This window comes from Phyllobates terribilis, unplaced genomic scaffold (assembly GCF_046119375.1).
Source record: "Phyllobates terribilis strain yellow unplaced genomic scaffold, ASM4611937v1 Scaffold_5__5_contigs__length_657084704, whole genome shotgun sequence".
NCBI lineage: Eukaryota > Metazoa > Chordata > Amphibia > Anura > Dendrobatidae > Phyllobates > Phyllobates terribilis.
The window spans coordinates 412,795,112-412,813,293 of record NW_027362765.1 but is presented as its reverse complement, the minus strand read 5'-3'; positions in this window follow the sequence as shown (position 1 = coordinate 412,813,293).

Here is an 18,182-nt window from a genome sequence, read left to right as displayed (position 1 = left end):
AATGGTTTCCTGTTGGGATCTCTGATGAGAAACCTCCTGGTACAGGTCCGTAAGCGAGGGGGCTTGGGGGCCACTGGGTTCCATGGCCCGAGCAAACTGTTAGGGGTCCGGGGGGTGGAACCTCTGTGCTACGGTGCAAGGAGGGACCCAGAGGGGCGTAACTAAGCATCAACCCGGACCGACCCTGGTCGTACGGCGGGTAACGACTCTGTGACCAGGGAGGGACCGAGTCGAAGGACCACGTGCTACTCTGGGGACGACCTTGTAAGGGAGCAGGTGACTCCCATGGTACAGATGGCAGGGACTGACCGGAATAGCAGGTAGGCACAGCAAGCAGGCTGGCGAACGGAAGCCTCCAGGTAGGCTATCAGGTAGACACGGCAAATGATGGCAGGAGTCTCTAGGTGGGCTGGCAGGTGGTCACGGCAAGTGACGGCAGGAGTCTCTAGGTGGTCACGGCAAGTGACGGCAGGAGTCTGTAGGTGGTCACGGCAAGTGCTCCCAGGTGAGCGGGCTGGCAGGCACAGCAGGTAACAGGCAGGCAACAGGCAAGTGCTCCCAGGTGAGCGGACTGGCTGGCACGGAAAGTAACAGGCAGGTAACAGGCAAGTGCTCCCAGGTGGGCGGGCTGGCAGGCACAGCAGGTAACAGGCAGGAAACAGGCAAGTGCTCCCAGGTGAGCGGGCTGGCAGGCACGGCAGGTAACAGGCAGGTAACAGGCTGGCGGGCAAGACTGGTAGTCAGGCTAGCAGCAGGACCTGAGGGCCGAAGCAGAGGTCAGAAACAGTGTGCAACAACTTTTGCTTGGGCACCTCCATTTTGGAGGAGGTGCCTTATATATGGCAGGATCCTCGGCCATTGGCCGGGAACTCCTTAGGATGGCGCGCGCGGCCCCTTTAAGAGGGAGGGAGCGCGCGCGCCCTAAGCACAGTGCCCGGGGAGCTGCGCGCGCCGGCAGCAGGAAGAGGAGAGCTGGAGAACGCAGAGCGGGGAGCGCGATGTGCAGTGCAGGGTCTTTCACTCTCTACCTGTCCTCCATGTGTAGTGCAGGGTCTGTCACTCTCTACCTGCCCTCCATGCATAGTGTGGGGTCTTTCACTTTCTACTTGTCCTCCATGTGTAGTTCGGGGTCTGTCACTCTCTACCTGTCATCCATGTGTATTGCGGGATCTGTCACTCTCTACCTGTCCTCCATGTATAGTGCGGGGTCTTTCACTCTCTACTTGTCCTCCATGTGTAGTGCGGGGTATGTCACTCTCTACCTGCCCCCCATGTGTAGTGCGGGGTCTGTCACTCTATACCTGTCCTCCATGTGTAGTGCGGGGTCTGTCACTCTCTACCTCAACTCCATGTGCTGTGTGGGGTCTTTCACTCTCTACCTGTCCTCCATGTGTAGTGCGTGATCTGTCACTCTCTACCTGTCCTCCATGTGTAGTGCAGGGTCTTTCACTCTCTACCTGTCCTCCATGTGTAGTGCGGGGTCTGTCACTCTCTACCTGCCCTCCATGCATAGTGCAGGGTCTTTCACTTTCTACTTGTCCTCCATGTGTAGTTCGGGGTCTGTCACTCTCTACCTGTCCTTATGTGTATTGCGGGATCTGTCACTTTCTACCTGTCCTCCATGTGTAATGCGGGGTCTCTCACTCTCTACTTGTCCTCCATGTGTAGTGCGGGGTATGTCACTCTCTACCTGCCCCCCATGTGTAGTGCGGGGTCTGTCACTCTCTACCTGTCCTCCATGTGTAGTGCGGCGTCTGTCATTCTCTACCTGTCCTCCATGTGTAGTGCGGGCTCTGTCACTCTCTACCTGTCCTCTATGTGTATTGAGGGATCTGTCACTCTCTACCTGTCCTCCATGTGTAGTGCAGGGTCTGTCACTCTCTACCTGTCCTCCATGTGTAGTGCAGGGTCTGTCACTCTCTACCTGTCCTCCATGTGTAGTGTGGGGTCTGTCACTCTCTACCTGTCCTCCATGTGTAGTGTGGGGTCTGTCACTCTCTACCTGTCCTCCATGTGCAGTGCGGGTGTGGCGCCCAGGGGATGGGGACTACTCGGCGCCCGGGCCTTAAAGTCTGGTCTTGGGGGATGTCGCGGTGGTCGGCTCCCGGGCCCGTACCCTAGGGTCTCTCTTAAAAAAGGGGAAAGGAAAATGTCAAAGTTCGTGACGCCACCTGTGGTGTCTGGTGAGGACCACCAGCGCTGCGGCAGTCCACTGAGGTCGGTGTTACGGCAGCTATGATGGTGTAGCTCCCCACAGGTGGAGCTAGGACTCAGGGCAGCGGTGTTTGGTAAGGTGCACGATATGGCAGTGGCGCAGCCGGGTTACAGGAAAAATGGGAGACACACTCACGTTTGGCTTCAGTACCTTTTTACTGGTGGAGTTGTGGTACCGCCCGGAGCACTGTAGGGTGAGGGGTGCACTGCAGGTCTCTCCCCAGGGAGCAGGTATAGGGCCTCCTGTATCCTTGCTGCTCGTGTAGTTTATGGCCTGTCTGAAACTAGGCCTAACTTAGTCCTTGTGATGCGCCGGCTGACTTGGTGTTAGGGCCTTTTGCTGAAGAGCACGCTCCTGGTATGGCGGAGCCTCCGTGCCTCCTGGTGCTGCTATGCGTCAGCTCCTGGGCTATTCTGAGACCTGAAGTCTTCCAGGAAAGATCCGGCTGTTTTCCACAGAGGGTATACTGCTCTGCAGACTCGGAGCCGGTGTCCGGTATATTTCTGGGGTGAGCTTATGAAGCTCCTCTGTCCCCAATGCTACTGTTCCACTAGCCTTCGGCCTACTCTGGGCCCTCACTAGGCTATACACACTGGCAGTTAGCTGGCTGCCTCTTCTGCCGCTCTCTAGAGCGTCGGCAACGCCCCTAGCTGTCTCTTTCTCTCTGGCTGCAGCAGACTCCAGACTGTTCTCTCTCTGCAGAGACCTGCTGAGTCGCTCCTTCTGTGTTCTGTGTCTCAGCAGAAACTCCTCTCTTCCTGCCTCCACCCTCCTTTATATATTCCCTAAAGGGCTCCCTCTGGTGGTTCTGAGGTAGGGTGGAGGTGTGTGTATGCTCTGAGGGCCTTTTGTGGAGAAAACCTGAAATGCACCCCCCCCTTGGATCTGTGACTCCATGCACAGGAGGGCGTCACATGCCCCCCTAGTAGAACTCAGCACTCCCGGGCTGAAGCACATTTTGTAATTACAAAAATAACAAGCTTCCCTTTATGTGAGGTTAGGACACTTGAACGTTGCATAACAAGTTAGTAATGAATACATATATATAATGCAATAAATAATTGGCAATGAGCAACTAGAAAGTCCAAGTCTCTTCCGGAGAGGTTGCTCAAAGGGGCACTCAGGGAGTGCAAATATGTACAAATAAAAGTCTTTGGGCTGCACATAGTCCTCAGCCACAGAGTTCATATATGAGGAATAAACAGGTTAGGGTTAAAGTGTCCATTTCACTTAGATTGTCAAATTAAAGGGAAGAAATATAAGTTAAATACACACATGAATACAATATGCAGTATAATACATAATACCTCAGGGGTAACTATCTACATGAATCATTGCTTCTATTTTAGATTCTATATCTAGCAGGGGTTTGACCTTGTGTGGTGCATGTTGATCTGCGCAGGAATGGGATGCGTGGGACACTAGTGTTTGCACTATTTCCCATGTGGTCAATACTAGATATAGATGGACTGCTGGTGTGTTTTGACCTCCCTAATCGACTGGCAAGCGTACCGTTTGCTGGGCCTTCCTGCTCTGCTCCCACCGGTGATCCTTCTTGAACAGGCTCTTCTTCAGCATTAGCAGGTTCAACTTGCTGTGGAGAGTTTTCTGGTTGTTGGAAGAAGTGGAGTACTGGGACGATTACCGCTCCTCCTATTTGAGTCCAATCTGCCGGGAAGTCGCCTAAGTCAGTATGGATTACCGCCTCTTCAGGTTCCTCCTGGATGATGAGAGGCACTTCTTCTAGGAGTTTGAGCAGATCCGGACACAACTTCAGGTGGTCCCGAGATACTGTTGCAGTGGTTCTCCCTCCATCTTTGCTGATCAAACACGTCTTCCTGTTGTCAAACCTTGAATTCAACACAGTGTAGGGTTCTCTCTCCCACTGGTCATCAAGCTTGTGGTTCCTCCGCTTCCTTTTCAATACCACTTCTCCTGGTGTAAAGGGTTCTGCTGGTGCACTTCTGTTGTATTGTGCTTCCTGTTTATCCCTCATCCGAGTGAGACTGTCTTCGACACAGGCTTGTACTCTTCTGTACTGCTCCTGTCTGGCCGTGTCCCAGTCCTCAGTGGTCACATCAGCTTCAGGTTCTACCACACCAAGCTCCAGGTCCATGGGCAACTTCCCTGGTCTTGCCCGCATGAGATATGCCGGAGTGCAATTGGTGGAACTTACTGGTATGTGATTATACAGATCCACTAGGTCAGGTAGTAGGTCTGGCCACTGGTTTCTCTCTTCTAGTGGTATGGTCTTCAGTAGATCGATGATGATGTTATTCATCTTTTCACAGAGACCGTTAGTTTGGGGGTGGTACGGTGTAGTCCTGATCTTTGTACACCCGTACAGATGGCAGAACTCTTTGAACAATTCAGCCTCAAAGGCCGGGCCTTGGTCAGTCAGTACCTGCTCAGGGTATCCATGGGGTCTGCAAAAGTACGCTTGGAACGTCTTAGCTGCTGTCTCTGCTGTCAGGTCTTTGACAGGGGCGACCACCAGGAACCTAGAGTAGTGATCCACCATTGTCAGGGCATAGGAGTATCCTGACCGGCTGGGTGACAACTTGACATGGTCCAGGGCCACGATCTCCAGGGGTCGAGTCGTCTTGATGGGTTGCACGGGTGCCTTCTGGCTGCTGTAGTCTTTTCTTCTGAGGCTACAGGGTCCACAGTCTCTGCACCACCTCTCAATGGAGCTGCGCATCCCCACCCAGTAGAATCGACACTTCAACAGGGTCTCTAGCTTTTTCCAGCCAAAGTGCCCCGCCTGATCGTGGTAGGCCTCCAACACCATCTGGATGTCCGTCTTGGGGACCACTATCTGCCACACCATCTCGTGGGTTTTGGGATTGACGTACCTCCGGCACAACTTCTCACGGTAGATAAACAGCCGGCTTCTCTCATTCCACAGCTGCTTGGCTTGTAGAGACGCATCCTTCTCCAGGGAGGAACCTTCTTGGGTTATCAGCTCCTTGATACGGCTGACAACCGGGTCGCTGTCCTGGGTCTCTTTCCAGCTGTGGTGAGGCAAGGAGTTTAACGTCTTACCGCGTTGCCTCCTGGAGGCTCGCAGCTCGTGGGTCATCCCATTCCAATGGAAGGCAGGTAGTTCAACCTCTTCCAGGTCATCCACTTCTTCTGTGTCTGACTGGTGAGGCATCCTGGACAGGGCATCGGCGTTGGCGTTCTTGCGGCCCGCCCGGTACTTTATGGTGAATTGGTAGTTTGACAGCCGAGCCATCCATCATTGTTCCATGGCTCCCAGCTTGGCTGTTTCAAGATAAGTTAAGGGGTTATTGTCAGTGTAGGCAGTAAACTTACTGGAGGCTAGGTAGTGCTTGAACCTTTCTGTGATGGCCCAGACCAAGGCCAGGAACTCCAACTTGAAGCTGCTATAGTTCTCTGGGTTCCTCTCGGTCGAGCGGAGCTTCCTGCTTGCATATGCAATGACTTTCTCCTGGCCATTCGGCTTCTGACTTAGGACAGCTCCCAATCCTTCATTGCTGGCATCAGTATACAGCAGGAATGGTTGGCTGTAGTCAGGGTAGGCTAGGATCTCATCACCTGTCAGGATCTCCTTCATTTCTTGAAATGATTCAGCCTGTTCTTTACCCCAGTGGAATGGGGGACTTCTGCCCTTGGAGGACTGTCCTACCAGGAGGTCTTGCAGAGGCGCTGCTCTCTTGGTGTAATCTTTTACAAACCTCCGGTAGTATCCTATCAGTCCCAGAAACTGACGCACCTCCTTGAGGTTCTTCAGCTCCGGCCATTTCTGGATGGCAGTGACCTTCTCCGGGTCTGGTGCTACCCCTTCTGGACTGACAATGTGTCCCAGGTACTGTACCTTCTTCTTGAGCAGGTGGCACTTGGAGGGCTTCAACTTCATCCCATACTGGGACAGTGACTCAAATACCTCCGCCAGGTGCTTCAAGTGGTCCTCATACGTATTGGAGTACACAATCAAGTCATCCAGGTATAGTAAAACAGTCTCGAAGTTGCGGTGTCCCAGGCAGCACTCCATCAATCTCTGGAACGTTCCGCGGGCATTGCAGAGTCCAAACGGCATACTGTTGAACTCGCAGAGTCCCATCGGGGTGGTGAAGGCCGTCTTCTCCCGATCCTCCTCAGCCACAGCTACTTGCCAGTACCCACTAGTGAGGTCAAGGGTAGAAAAGTAATTTGCAGACTTCAAGGCAGCCAGGGATTCCTCAATACGTGGTAAAGGGTATGCATCTTTATGTGTAATGTGATTTACTTGACGGTAATCTACACACATTCTCATGCTTCCATCCTTCTTCCTGACTAGAACTAGGGGAGCTGCCCAGGGACTGCAACTATCCCTTACTACCCCTGCCTTCTTCATGTCATGCAACATCTCCTTGGCTTTCTGATAGTGTGCTGGAGGTATGGGCCTGTACCGTTCCTTGATGGGGGGATGGTTGCCTGTGGGGATGTGATGTTGTACCCCCTTAATCCTCCCAAAGTCAAGTGGGTGTTTGCTGAATTCCTGCGCGTATTCCTGAACCACCCAGTGTACTCCCTGTTTCTGATGGGCAGGAGTGGTGTCTGTCCCAACGTGGAGCTGTTGACACCAATTCTCCTCCTGTGTTGTAGGGTCATTATCCTCCACTTGGTCTGGGGAGGTTAAGGACTCCGCCGTGTGAATAGAGTTATTATTTACAGTGTAGAGTTTGGCAACAGTGGCATAACGTGGTAGTCTGACCTCATCTTCCCCATAGTTAAGAAGACGGAAGGGCACCCTCCCATTGCGTACATCTACTACCCCCCTGGCAGTTAAGAGTGTAGGTCTGTGCTCTGAGCTAAGGGGTTCTACTACCGCCTGGTAGCTCTGTCCTTTAAGACCTATTGCTGCTCTACACCAGATAAGCATTTCACTCATTGGGGGAATCACAATGGGTATCGGGTCTGTAACCCGCACACTACCAATCTCACCACCGGTCAGCTTCACTTGCTGCTGGTACATCAGGGCTCGGATCTCCTTCTGGATCGCTCTCTTCTGCCCTGGTCTGGCAACGTCAGCGAGCTGTTGGAGTAAAAACACAACCTCCTCCAAACAGTTACCAACAATGTTAGTGCCTAGTACCATATTCAGTCCATTTTCCTCATGGGCAGTCTTCACTACAATGAGTCCCTGGTCCTTTAACTCCACTCTCCCCACTTTTACTGCTACATTCTTAACCCCGAGTAGGTCAAGAGGGAGGCCGTTAGAGGCGTATACTGAAAAGTCTGGGTTTGGGGGTTGGAGACTGTCCATGGACCAGTATTTGCTATAGAGGATATCAGGTATGATTGTTACCTGGGATCCCATGTCCAGCAGGGCAGGTATCGCAATGCCGTCCAGTATGATGGATAGGAAAGGTCTTCCTCCCACGAACCTGCGGTGCCAATCTGAGGGGCCTGCTGAGTCTATTCCTGGGTGCTGGCCCTCGGACCCAGGGTTTGCTCGTTTAAAGGACACTGGTGCACTGTGTGACCTGCCTTCTGGCAGCGGTGGCAGACGAACTCTTGGCGAGGATGATGCTGGTTGTTGGTCCTTCCTGGGGGTGGCGTTGTCCTCCTCCGGGGTGGCGATGTCTTCCTCCGGGGTGGCGACGTCCTCCTTCTCCTCCGGTTCATCCAGGGGACATCCTCAGGGCAGTCGGCTAGCAGGATCTTTCCCTCCGTCTCTGGCTCCGTCCGTAGTTGCAGGGCACTCATCACAGTGGCCAGGTTTTTGGTCAGCTGGCGCACTTCTGAGCGCAGACAGTCCAGCTCAGTAGGGGGCGGTGCCTGGACTTTGGCTTCAGCAGCCAGCGGGGAAAAGGTGGGTGCTGCTGGCGTTGGAGTGGCCCCACCCTGGTAACGCTGGATAGACGTATCTGCTGTCTCCAGGGGTTGCAGTCCCTTGATAGCCATGTCCTTAAGGGTGTCAAAGGTAGCATCAGGATGGTCCAAGGACCACCAACGCACAGTCCTGCTCTCCGCTTGGGACCTCAGCCCCCGGACAAATTGTTCCTTTAGCATTTTACTCTCATTAGTTATGCTAATTGGACTAACCAGTTTTAGAGCCCGCAGGGCCCCTTGTAAGCGGCAGGCATAGTCCCGAACGCTGTCCTCCGGTTTCTGAGAGCATTGGTAGAACCTCATCCGGAGGTCTGCTTCAGTGCGGTCCTCAAAGGCAGTCTGTAACTTTTCGAAAATTACGGACACTGATTCCTGGTCTGCGGCTGACCAAGTCTCTACTTCCCTCTCCGCAGTACCAGTCAATTGTCCCACAACTATTGCAGCTCTTTGTTTGCCCGTCATAGAATACATGTCCAGGATGCTGCATATTTTGCGCTTGAATCCAGACAGGGTGTCCGGCTTGCCGTTGTACTGGGGGAGCCACTTTGCTCCAGGCATGTACGGTAAAGTCAATGATACGATAGGGGCTACAGGCCCTGGTAATGGGGCGGCTGCTCCGTCCTGCGCGGCGGCGGCTGTGGGTACATCATCGGGGCTGTCAGCCTGGGCAGCGACGTTGGGCTGTTGCTGCAACATCTTGGCGCCCCCCTAGTGAACCGTGGCCTACCTTCCTTCAGTAGGCCACAGCTCCGCAGGTGACGGTCTGCTGATAGGACCTTGCATCGCTTACGCTCCACGTCAGCGCGTTCACTGGGTTTTCCTGCCAGGACCTGACGCTGCGTCGGTGCGTGGGGCGTGTCCTCGACTTCGCGCGCTTTCAGCGGTTACGCCCCCTAGTTTTCCCGCGGTTACGCCCTTCTTCTCGCGCGGTGACCGGAAAGATGGCGGCCAGTGGCGGGAAACTCAAGAAAATGGCGGGAAAAGCTTCACCACTGTGAGTTTTACAGTTTCTTAAGGCGCACAGTACCCGGTGGCAACGGGCACAACTCCTTCCGTTGCCGCGGGCATGCAATCCTGTTTCTGACGCCAGTTAGAGAGGATGTGGCGCCCAGGGGATGGGGACTACTCGGCGCCCGGGCCTTAATGTCTGGTCTTGGGGGATGTCGCGGTGGTCGGCTCCCGGGCCCGTACCCTGGGGTCTCTCTTAAAAAAGGGGAAAGGAAAATGTCAAAGTTCGTGACGCCACCTGTGGTGTCTGGTGAGGACCACCAGCGCTGCGGCAGTCCACTGAGGCCGGTGTTACGGCAGCTATGATGGTGCAGCTCCCCACAGGTGGAGCTAGGCCTCAGGGCAGCAGTGTTTGGTAAGGTGCACGATATGGCGGTGGCCCAGCCGGGTTACAGGAAAAATGGGAGACACACTCACGTTTGGCTTCAGTACCTTTTTACTGGTGGAGTTGCGGTACCGCCCGGAGCACTGTAGGGTGAGGGGTGCACTGCAGGTCTCTCCCCAGGGAGCAGGTATAGGGCCTCCTGTATCCTTGCCGCTCGTGTAGTTTATGGCCTGTCTGAAACTAGGCCTAACTTAGTCCTTGTGATGCGTCGGCTGACTTGGTGTTAGGGCCTTTTGCTGAAGAGCACGCTCCTGGTATGGCGGAGCCTCCGTGCCTCCTGGTCCTGCTACGTGTCAGCTCCTGGGCTATCCTGAGACCTGAAGTCTTCCAGGAAAGATCCGGCTGTTTTCCACAGAGGGTATACAGCTCTGCAGACTCGGAGCCGGTGTCCGGTATATTTCTGGGGTGAGCTTATGAAGCTCCTCTGTCCCCAATGCTACTGTTCCACTAGCCTTCGGCCTACTCTGGGCCCTCACTAGGCTATACACACTGGCAGTTAGCTGGCTGCCTCTTCTGCCGCTCTCTAGAGCGTCGGCAATGCTCCTAGCTGTCTCTTTCTCTCTGGCTGCAGCAGACTCCAGACTGTTCTCTCTCTGCAGAGACCTGCTGAGTCGCTTCTTCTGTGTTCTGTGTCTCAGCAGAAAGTCCTCTCTTCCTGCCTCCACCCTCCTTTATATATTCCCTAAAAGGCTCCCTCTGGTAGTTCTGAGGTAGGGTGGAGGTGTGTGCATGCTCTGAGGGCCTCTTGTGGAGAAAACCTGAAATGCACCCCCCTTGGATCTGTGACTCCATGCACAGCAGGGCGTCACACGGGGTCTGTCACTCTCTACCTGTCCTCTATGTATAGTGCAGGGTCTGTCACTCTCTACCTGTCCTCCATGTGTAGTGCGGGGTCTGTCACTCTCTACCTGTTCTCCATGTATAATGCAGGGTCTGTCACTCTCTACCTGTCTTCCACATGTAGTGTGGGGTCTGTCACTCTCTACCTGTCCTCCATGTGTAGTGCGGGGTCTGTCACTCTCTACCTGTCCTCCATGTGTAGTGCGGGGTCTGTCACTCTCTACCTGTCCTCCATGTGTAGTGCGGGGTCTGTCACTCTCTACCTGCCCTCCATGTGTAGTGTGGATTCTGTCACTCTCTACCTGCCCTCCATGTATAATGCAGGGTCTGTCACTCTCTACCTGTCTTCCACATGTAGTGTGGGGTCTGTCACTCTCTACCTGTCCTCCATGTGTAGTGTGGGGTCTGTCACTCTCTACCTGTTCTCCATGTGTAGTGTGGGATCTGTCACTCTCTACCTGTCCTCCATGTGTAGTGCAGGGTCTGTCACTCTCTCCTGTCCTCTATGTGAAGTGTGGGGTCTGTCACTCTTTCCTGTCCTCCATGTGTAGTGCGGGGTCTGTCACTCTCTACCTGCCCTCCATGTGTAGTGTGGGGTCTGTCACTCTCTACCTGCCCTCAATGTATAGTGCGAGGTCTGTCACTCTCTACCTGTCCTCCATGTGTAGTGTGGGGTCTGTCACTCTCTACCTGTCCTCCATGTGTAGTGTGGGGTCTGTCACTCTCTACCTGTTCTCCATGTGTAGTGTGGGATCTGTCACTCTCTACCTGTCCTCCATGTGTAGTGCGGGGTCTGTCTCTCTCTCCTGTCCTCCATGTGTAGTGTGGGGTCTGACACTCTCTATCTGCCCTCAATGTATAGTGCGGGGTCTGTCACTCTCTACCTGTCCTCCACGTGTAGTGTGGGGTCTGTCGCTCTCTACCTGTCCTCCATGTGTAGTGTGGGGTCTGTCACTCTCTACCTGTCCTCCACGTGTAGTGTGGGGTCTGTCGCTCTCTACCTGTCCTCCATGTGTAGTGTGGGATCTGTCACTTTCTACCTGTCCTCCGTGTGTAGTGTGGGGCCTGTCACTCTCTACCTGTCCTCCATGTGTAGTGTGGGATCTGTCACTCTCTACCTATCCTCTATGTATAGTGCAGGGTCTGTCTCTCTCTCCTGTCCTCCATGTGTAGTGTGGGGTCTGTCACTCTCTACCTGCCCTCAATGTATAGTGCGGGGTCTGTCACTCTCTACCTGTCCTCCACGTGTAGTGTGGGGTCTGTCGCTCTCTACCTATCCTCCATGTGTAGTGTGGGGTCTGTCACTCTCTACCTGTCCTCCATGTGTAGTGTGGGGTCTGTCACTCTCTACCTGTCCTCCATGTGTAGTGTGGGATCTGTCACCCTCTACCTGTCCTCTATGTATAGTGCAGGGTCTGTCACTCTCTCCTGTCCTCCATGTGTAGTGCGGGGTCTGTTACATTATTTTTTTGTTCTAGTTTTCGGACCCCAGAAACAGGGTGATTCCTTTTAAAACTGCGTTAGTTTTAGTTTAGTTTCTCTCTATTTATATGTTTAAATATCTTTAAAGACCCTTTAAGGATTTCCACTCTACCTGCGGTTTCATATTGAATATAAATATATTTCTTTTTGCACGTCAGATACCTAGTCATAGGTTACCGATCTTGTGCAATAATAACACGTAATGCAGTGTTTCTGGCCTGGACATGGCTGCTGATGCTATAATATGGATGAATTACACTTTGCACAGTAACGTATGAAATATGATTATGACCACAGCCCCATAATATGCCGCTGATCCTATTAGCTGATGTGATTAGCTGAAATGTGTTTGTTTTGCAGGTGATTTGTATGTTGTGATGTGTAATTCACTATGTGTAAATGTAAATGGCAGAGAGAGTGTCATTCTATCATCGCACGAAGACGATGGTGTAGATTGGCCTTTTTTTACAGTTCTTATTCACTTATTGGGTCTTATTTAAGGAAAACTGTCTTTGTTGACCATAGCAACCAATCAATGCTCAACTCTCATTTCCTAAGTTGCTCTGGTACAATGAAAGCTGCATTGTGATTGGTTGCCATGGGCAAGTCAGACAGTGTTGGATTGCTTTTGGATGGTTTTTATAAATTGTTATTGGGTTAGGTTGCACGTGAGAGGAAGAATAATAAAAACTTGTGCTTTTAAAAATGTAAAAAAAAGCCTGACTGTTCTTGTATTACAGAATATGTCACTGTATATGCAATGGTCTGTATCGTTTTTTTTTTCTCCACCTCAGGCTCTGCTGACTTGCTCCCCTTCTTCTCTGATGTGCTGCTGTCCAATTCAGGAATGAAATCCTGGGAAATAATTTTTACATGTTATTGACTACCTTTAGTTAATGTGACATGCAGAAGTAGTGCTGTTGCTTCAAAAGCATCCAGCAAAATAACACAAGCACAGGAGATAGTAAGTGTTGTGCTTCAGAAGTATCCAGCAACTAGAGGGGTTAACACAGTCACAGGAGACAGTAAGTGTTTTAGCAGAGCCCCATGGGGATTGTGGGGAACTTGTTATTGTAGTCTGGCTGAAGCCAAAGAGAAAGGTGGTGTGTTATCTGGATCTGACAGAAGGCTACTGAACAGGATTCAGATCAGGAGCGAAACTAAACACAGGTCAGATAAACTCCCTGAACTAACAGTGCAGAGTATTATCGGGCAGGAATATAAGGACTGGAAGGAATTGTGTCACAGGGATCATCTCCCTCATCAAACCCTCCTCCCTCCATCTCCATGCAGGATAGATAATGCTGCGTACTATTGTGTTCTTGTGAAGGAAAAGCCTGTGGTTGTGTATGCATAGAAGTGTGCTGCTAAGAGAGCTAATCTATGCTGAATTATGCTACCTAAGAGACTGTAATACTGTGCCTTGTGAAGAAACTACTGCATTGTTACTGGAGCCAGTTGCTCAAGAAACTCAGACTGTACTGTAATGAAGATTGTTGCTGTAATATCATTGAATTGCATTGGCAGTGCTTCAGATTAAATTCCACTGTTAAACTGTTGAAAAAGACTCTTGTCAGATGTGTCTGTTCAACAATTGAATCTATTGTGTGCCTGAGAGAAGCTGCAGCCTATGGTCGCCCTGAGTAACGGTTCCCCCAGGATTCCAAAGAATGCATGAAACCAGTCTCGCCCCTATCTGAACCTAGCGGCGTGCGTGTAACAATGGTGGCCTGTACGGGGAATCCTGAGCCGGAATTAGCATGCAGAGGGAGAAGAAGAAAAGTGTCTGGAAAAATACAGCAGCACAGCACCTCAATTCAACACCAGTTAAAGGGGACCAGCCCTAAAGAAAACTCACAAGCAGCAATGGATGTGGAAATACAAATGGACAGAATTAGTGAGCTGCTTCTTCAGTTAACCTGTGAAGAATTGAGAACAGTAGCAGAACATATAAAGATGTCAAAAGAACAGATTTCTAATGCACACAACGGCAGGCAACTGTTAGCTGCCATTAATGCAAAAATGGACGAGCTGGGGGAGAAAGAAGCTGAAGACATCATGGGGACATTCCTCCAGGAACTAACACAGTTTCTAACCAGGTTGAAGTTGGAGGATGGAGGGGCAGCACCAATTACCAAAAGCGGGAATCTCCGTCCACAGACTACACTACAGGAATTGAAAGAGCAATTCAAAGCCCTAACAACAGCCCTGCAGGAATCGATCAAAACCTCTGAATGGGTGATAGACTCAGACAGGACCTTTAGCCTGCTCGGGTTAGATAAATCAGGGAGACAGTCCTCTCTAACACCACAAATCACCATAAAGAAAGAATTCAAGATTCTGGGACAGATTGGAGAGTGTGAACAGAAAGAGAGAATGTCTTATAGGAACTTGTTGCACCAGATTGATGCAGGCTTACAGAAAGGCTACCAGCCAGATGAGATTGTTGAACCTCCATAGTATGCTAGAAATGAGTTAATTGATCTTGCAACAGCTGAAGATGATTTTAAAAGGGCACTATAAAGAATGTATCATCGGCGTCTCAGCCCCCTGCCAGGCAGAGACGCCGTCCCACTCACCTCCTCGTTCCCCGCGCTCCCCGCGCTGCGTTCTCCAGTGCTCCTCTTCCTGCTGCCAGCGCGCGCAGCTCCCCGGCCCGGGCACTGTGCTTAGGGTGCGCGCACGCTCCCTCCCTCTTAAAGGGGCCGCGCGCCGTCCTAAGGAGTCCCCGGCCAATAGCCGAGGGTCCTCCCATATATAAGGCACCTCCTCCAAAATGGAGGTGCCCGAGCAAAAGTTGTTGCAGTGTTTCTGACCTCTGCTTCAGCCCTCAGGTCCCGCTGCTAGCCTGACTACCAGTCCTGCCCGCCAGCCTGTTACCTGCCTGATACCTGCCTGTTACCTGCCGTGCCTGCCAGCCCGCTCACCTGGGAGCACTTGCCTGTTGCCTGCCTGTTACCTGCCATGCATGCCAGCCCGCTCACCTGGGGGCACTTGCCTGTTGCCTGCCTGTTACCTGCCGTACCTGCCAGCCCGCTCACCTGGGAGCACTTGCCTGTGACTTGCCTGTTACCCGCTTGTTACCTGCCGTGCCTACCCGGAGGCTCCTGCCGTCACTTGCCGTGACCACCTGCCAGCCCACCTGGAGGCTCCTGCTGTCACTCGCCGTGACCACCTGCCAGCCCACCTAGAGACTCCTGCCGTCACTTGCTGTGACCACCTGCCAGCCCACCTAGAGACTCCTGCCGTCACTTGCCGTGTCTACCTGATAGCCTACCTGGAGGCTTCTGCTCGCCAGCCTGCCAGCTGTGCCTACCTGCTATTCCGGTCAGTCCCTGCCATCTGTACCGTGGGAGTCACCTGCTCCCTTACAAGGTCGTCCCCAGAGTAGCACCTGGTCCCTCTGCTTGGTTCCTTCCTGGTCACGGAGTCGTTAGCCGCCGTATGACCAGGGTCGGTCCGAGTTGATACTTAGTTACGCCCCTCTGGGTCCCTCCTTGCACCGTAGCACAGAGGTTCCACCTCCCGGACCCGTAACAAAGAAGAGAGTACTTCATAATTGTTCCACCGACTCATTAAACTCTCACAGAAAAATAATGAATAAGCCCAAAGTTTCTTGTTCAGATCAACTGAACTGAAGGATAGACTGTTGTTTGCATCCAGAGATGTAGAAGCGGAGAAGTTTGATGCTGGACTAGTCCAGAAGATGTTCTTGACATCATTGGGGACGGGATTAATCAGTAAAGATGTCAAGTTGCAGCTGAAACAGTACGTAGAAGATCCTGGCATTCTGGACAAAGTCCTAATTGAAAAAATGAATGAGGCAGCTAGTTTGGAGTTAGAGAGCGAACAGAAGTTAAAGAAAGGCTCTGCTCCTAAAATCACCAAAATGAGTCAGCTGAAGATGGAGACCCCCGGTGGCCAGTCCGAAGATCATCATGGAGGCCCTCCAGTGCCACCTCCGAGAGGGAACCTTAAATACCCAACAAAAGAGAGGACCACCAGCGGTGACTGGGAGGAAGTAATAGGAGAACTGCGAGCCGAGTTGATTGAGGTGAAAAAGTTGATTCGTCCCAGGCCAGAACTGGTATCCCTCAGACCCAGAAGTGGGCTACAAAACAGAAGATACCCGGCTTGTGAAGCATGCCGTTCATCAAATCAGAGTATGGTGTGTGTCCACTGTCTAAGATGTGGTGAGAAAGGACATTATGCCAAGGAATGCCAATGGTCACGGTCGTTTGGGTTAAAAGACAGTAGGTTGCCAGGGCGGGGCGACTGGTAACCGCGACACGGAGGAGGCCCCGGAAGCAAATCCAAATCTCACCAAACCCCAGAACGGCGCATGAGGTAAAACGACTGTGTCAGTATTATCCCCAAGTATGTTGCCATCTACAACAGCTGCAAGAGAGACAGGGGCACCAGGTACTTAGCCCAGTGCGGAGGTCAAACAATGTACTCCAGGGAGGAGGATTCCTTGGTCAGTAAAGATAGCGTCATCAGCTTAATCGTTGAAAAGTGCTTTATACAGTGCCAGCTAGATGGACTCCTGGTAAAGCACTGTGGGACACAGGAGCCCAAGTGAGCCTTTTAAATGAAGAATGGAGAAGGTGCTACCTGCCACATACCTGCATTTGGTTGCTCAAAGTACTCTTAGGAGTTCTCAAAGCTGACTCAAAGCTGTCAACCAGACGAAATCCCTTTCATAGGCTGGGTGGAAGTGTCTTTCCAACTGATGGCCACGAAGAGCAGCAACACCGTTGAGCTTTTGGTACCTTTTCTCATGACCAGTGATCAGAACGTGGCAGAGGATCCTATCCTGGGTTATAATGTAATCAGTGAGGTCATCACGAAACACAAGTCAGGGACGCTGGTGGTGGATGCAATTGCCACATCACCATTTTCCGCCATGGCGGAAAATGTGATTCATAGAGTAAAGAAAGCACAGAATACAAGGGACCTAAAAGAAGTCAAAGTAGACTGGAGCCCAACCATCATCTTTGCAAACCAAATGGTGGGGGTGAGGTGTGGAGTCCAGGTAGAACCAGGAAGAAAAGTTCAGAAAAGACTGTTTGTGCCAAAAGACTCCTCAGAACTTCTGGAAGGCCTAGTTCAAGGTGAGACTGTGCTTACGACTCCTACTGGTGAGTTTGCTCAAGTGACAGTACCGGTGATGAATACTACAAAACACGAAATTAGACTGGATCCAAAGACTGTGTTAGGTCACATTGAAACTGTTAAAACAGTATATCCAGCCAGTGTGAGACCCGCCCAGGGGTCTACCGTGAATTCAGTCTCTCCACCAAAGAACAGGAGTTGCCCAGGGAAGGAAATTGCACGACCCACCTCAGGGTCCTGGGATCCCGCAGTATCCCTGGAACAATTGTGAGCTGAAGATATAGCGATAGCAAAACAGATGCTGAGAGAAGAGTGTCACGCATTCTTTAAAGATGACTCTGATATATCGGCTGTATCCCGTCGTTGCAATTGAAAATCAATTTGAAAGACAAGACCCAGTAACCTGAAGTTACATGTCTGTGCCGAAACCATTACACCGTGAAGTGAAAGAGTATTTACAAGATCTAATCAACAGAGGTTGGGTCCAAAAGTCGAAGTCGTCTTATTCCTCTCCTATTGTTTGTGTTAGGAAAAAGGACGGTACGTTGAGACTCTGCTGTGATTACCGGGAACTAAACCGAAAGCCAGTACCCGATCGGCACCCGATACCAAAGATTCAAGATATGCAGGATAGCCTGTCAGGAAGTACCTGGCTTTCTGTCCTCGATCAGGGTAAAGCATACCATCAAGGGTTTGTTGAAGAGTGCAGTAGACCCTTGACAGCATTCATCACACTGTGGGGGTTATATGAGTGGATCCGCATAACGTTTAGGCTCAGTTCAGCTCCAGCAGAATTTCAGAGGATCATGGAGACCTGTTTGGAAGGTTTGAGGAACGATATCTGCCAACCGTACTTGGATGATAATGTGGTACACAGCAAAACCTTCTGAGAGCATGTTGAACACGTGAGGACCGTATTACAGCGATATCAACAACACGGAGTTAAGTTGACCCCAAAGAAGTGTGAACTGTTCAAAAGGCAAGTCCGATTTCTAGAGAAAATTGTGTCCGGAGAAGGATATACCATGGACCCAGCAGAAATCGCTCTGGTACTGGCCTTAAAAGACAAGCGGCCCTCTACTGTCGGGGAGTTGAGACAACAATTAGGATTCCTCTCCTACTATCGTACTTACTTTCAGAACGTCTCCAGGATTGCCGCCCCACTATAGCTCCACTTGGGGGGGGCGAGAGTCAACAACACCCACGGAGAAAAAGAAGAACGCGGGTAGGACCGGGCGTAAAAGAAACAATGCCATTTCGTCCCAATAGCCCATTCTCAAGACAGCAGACCACCAG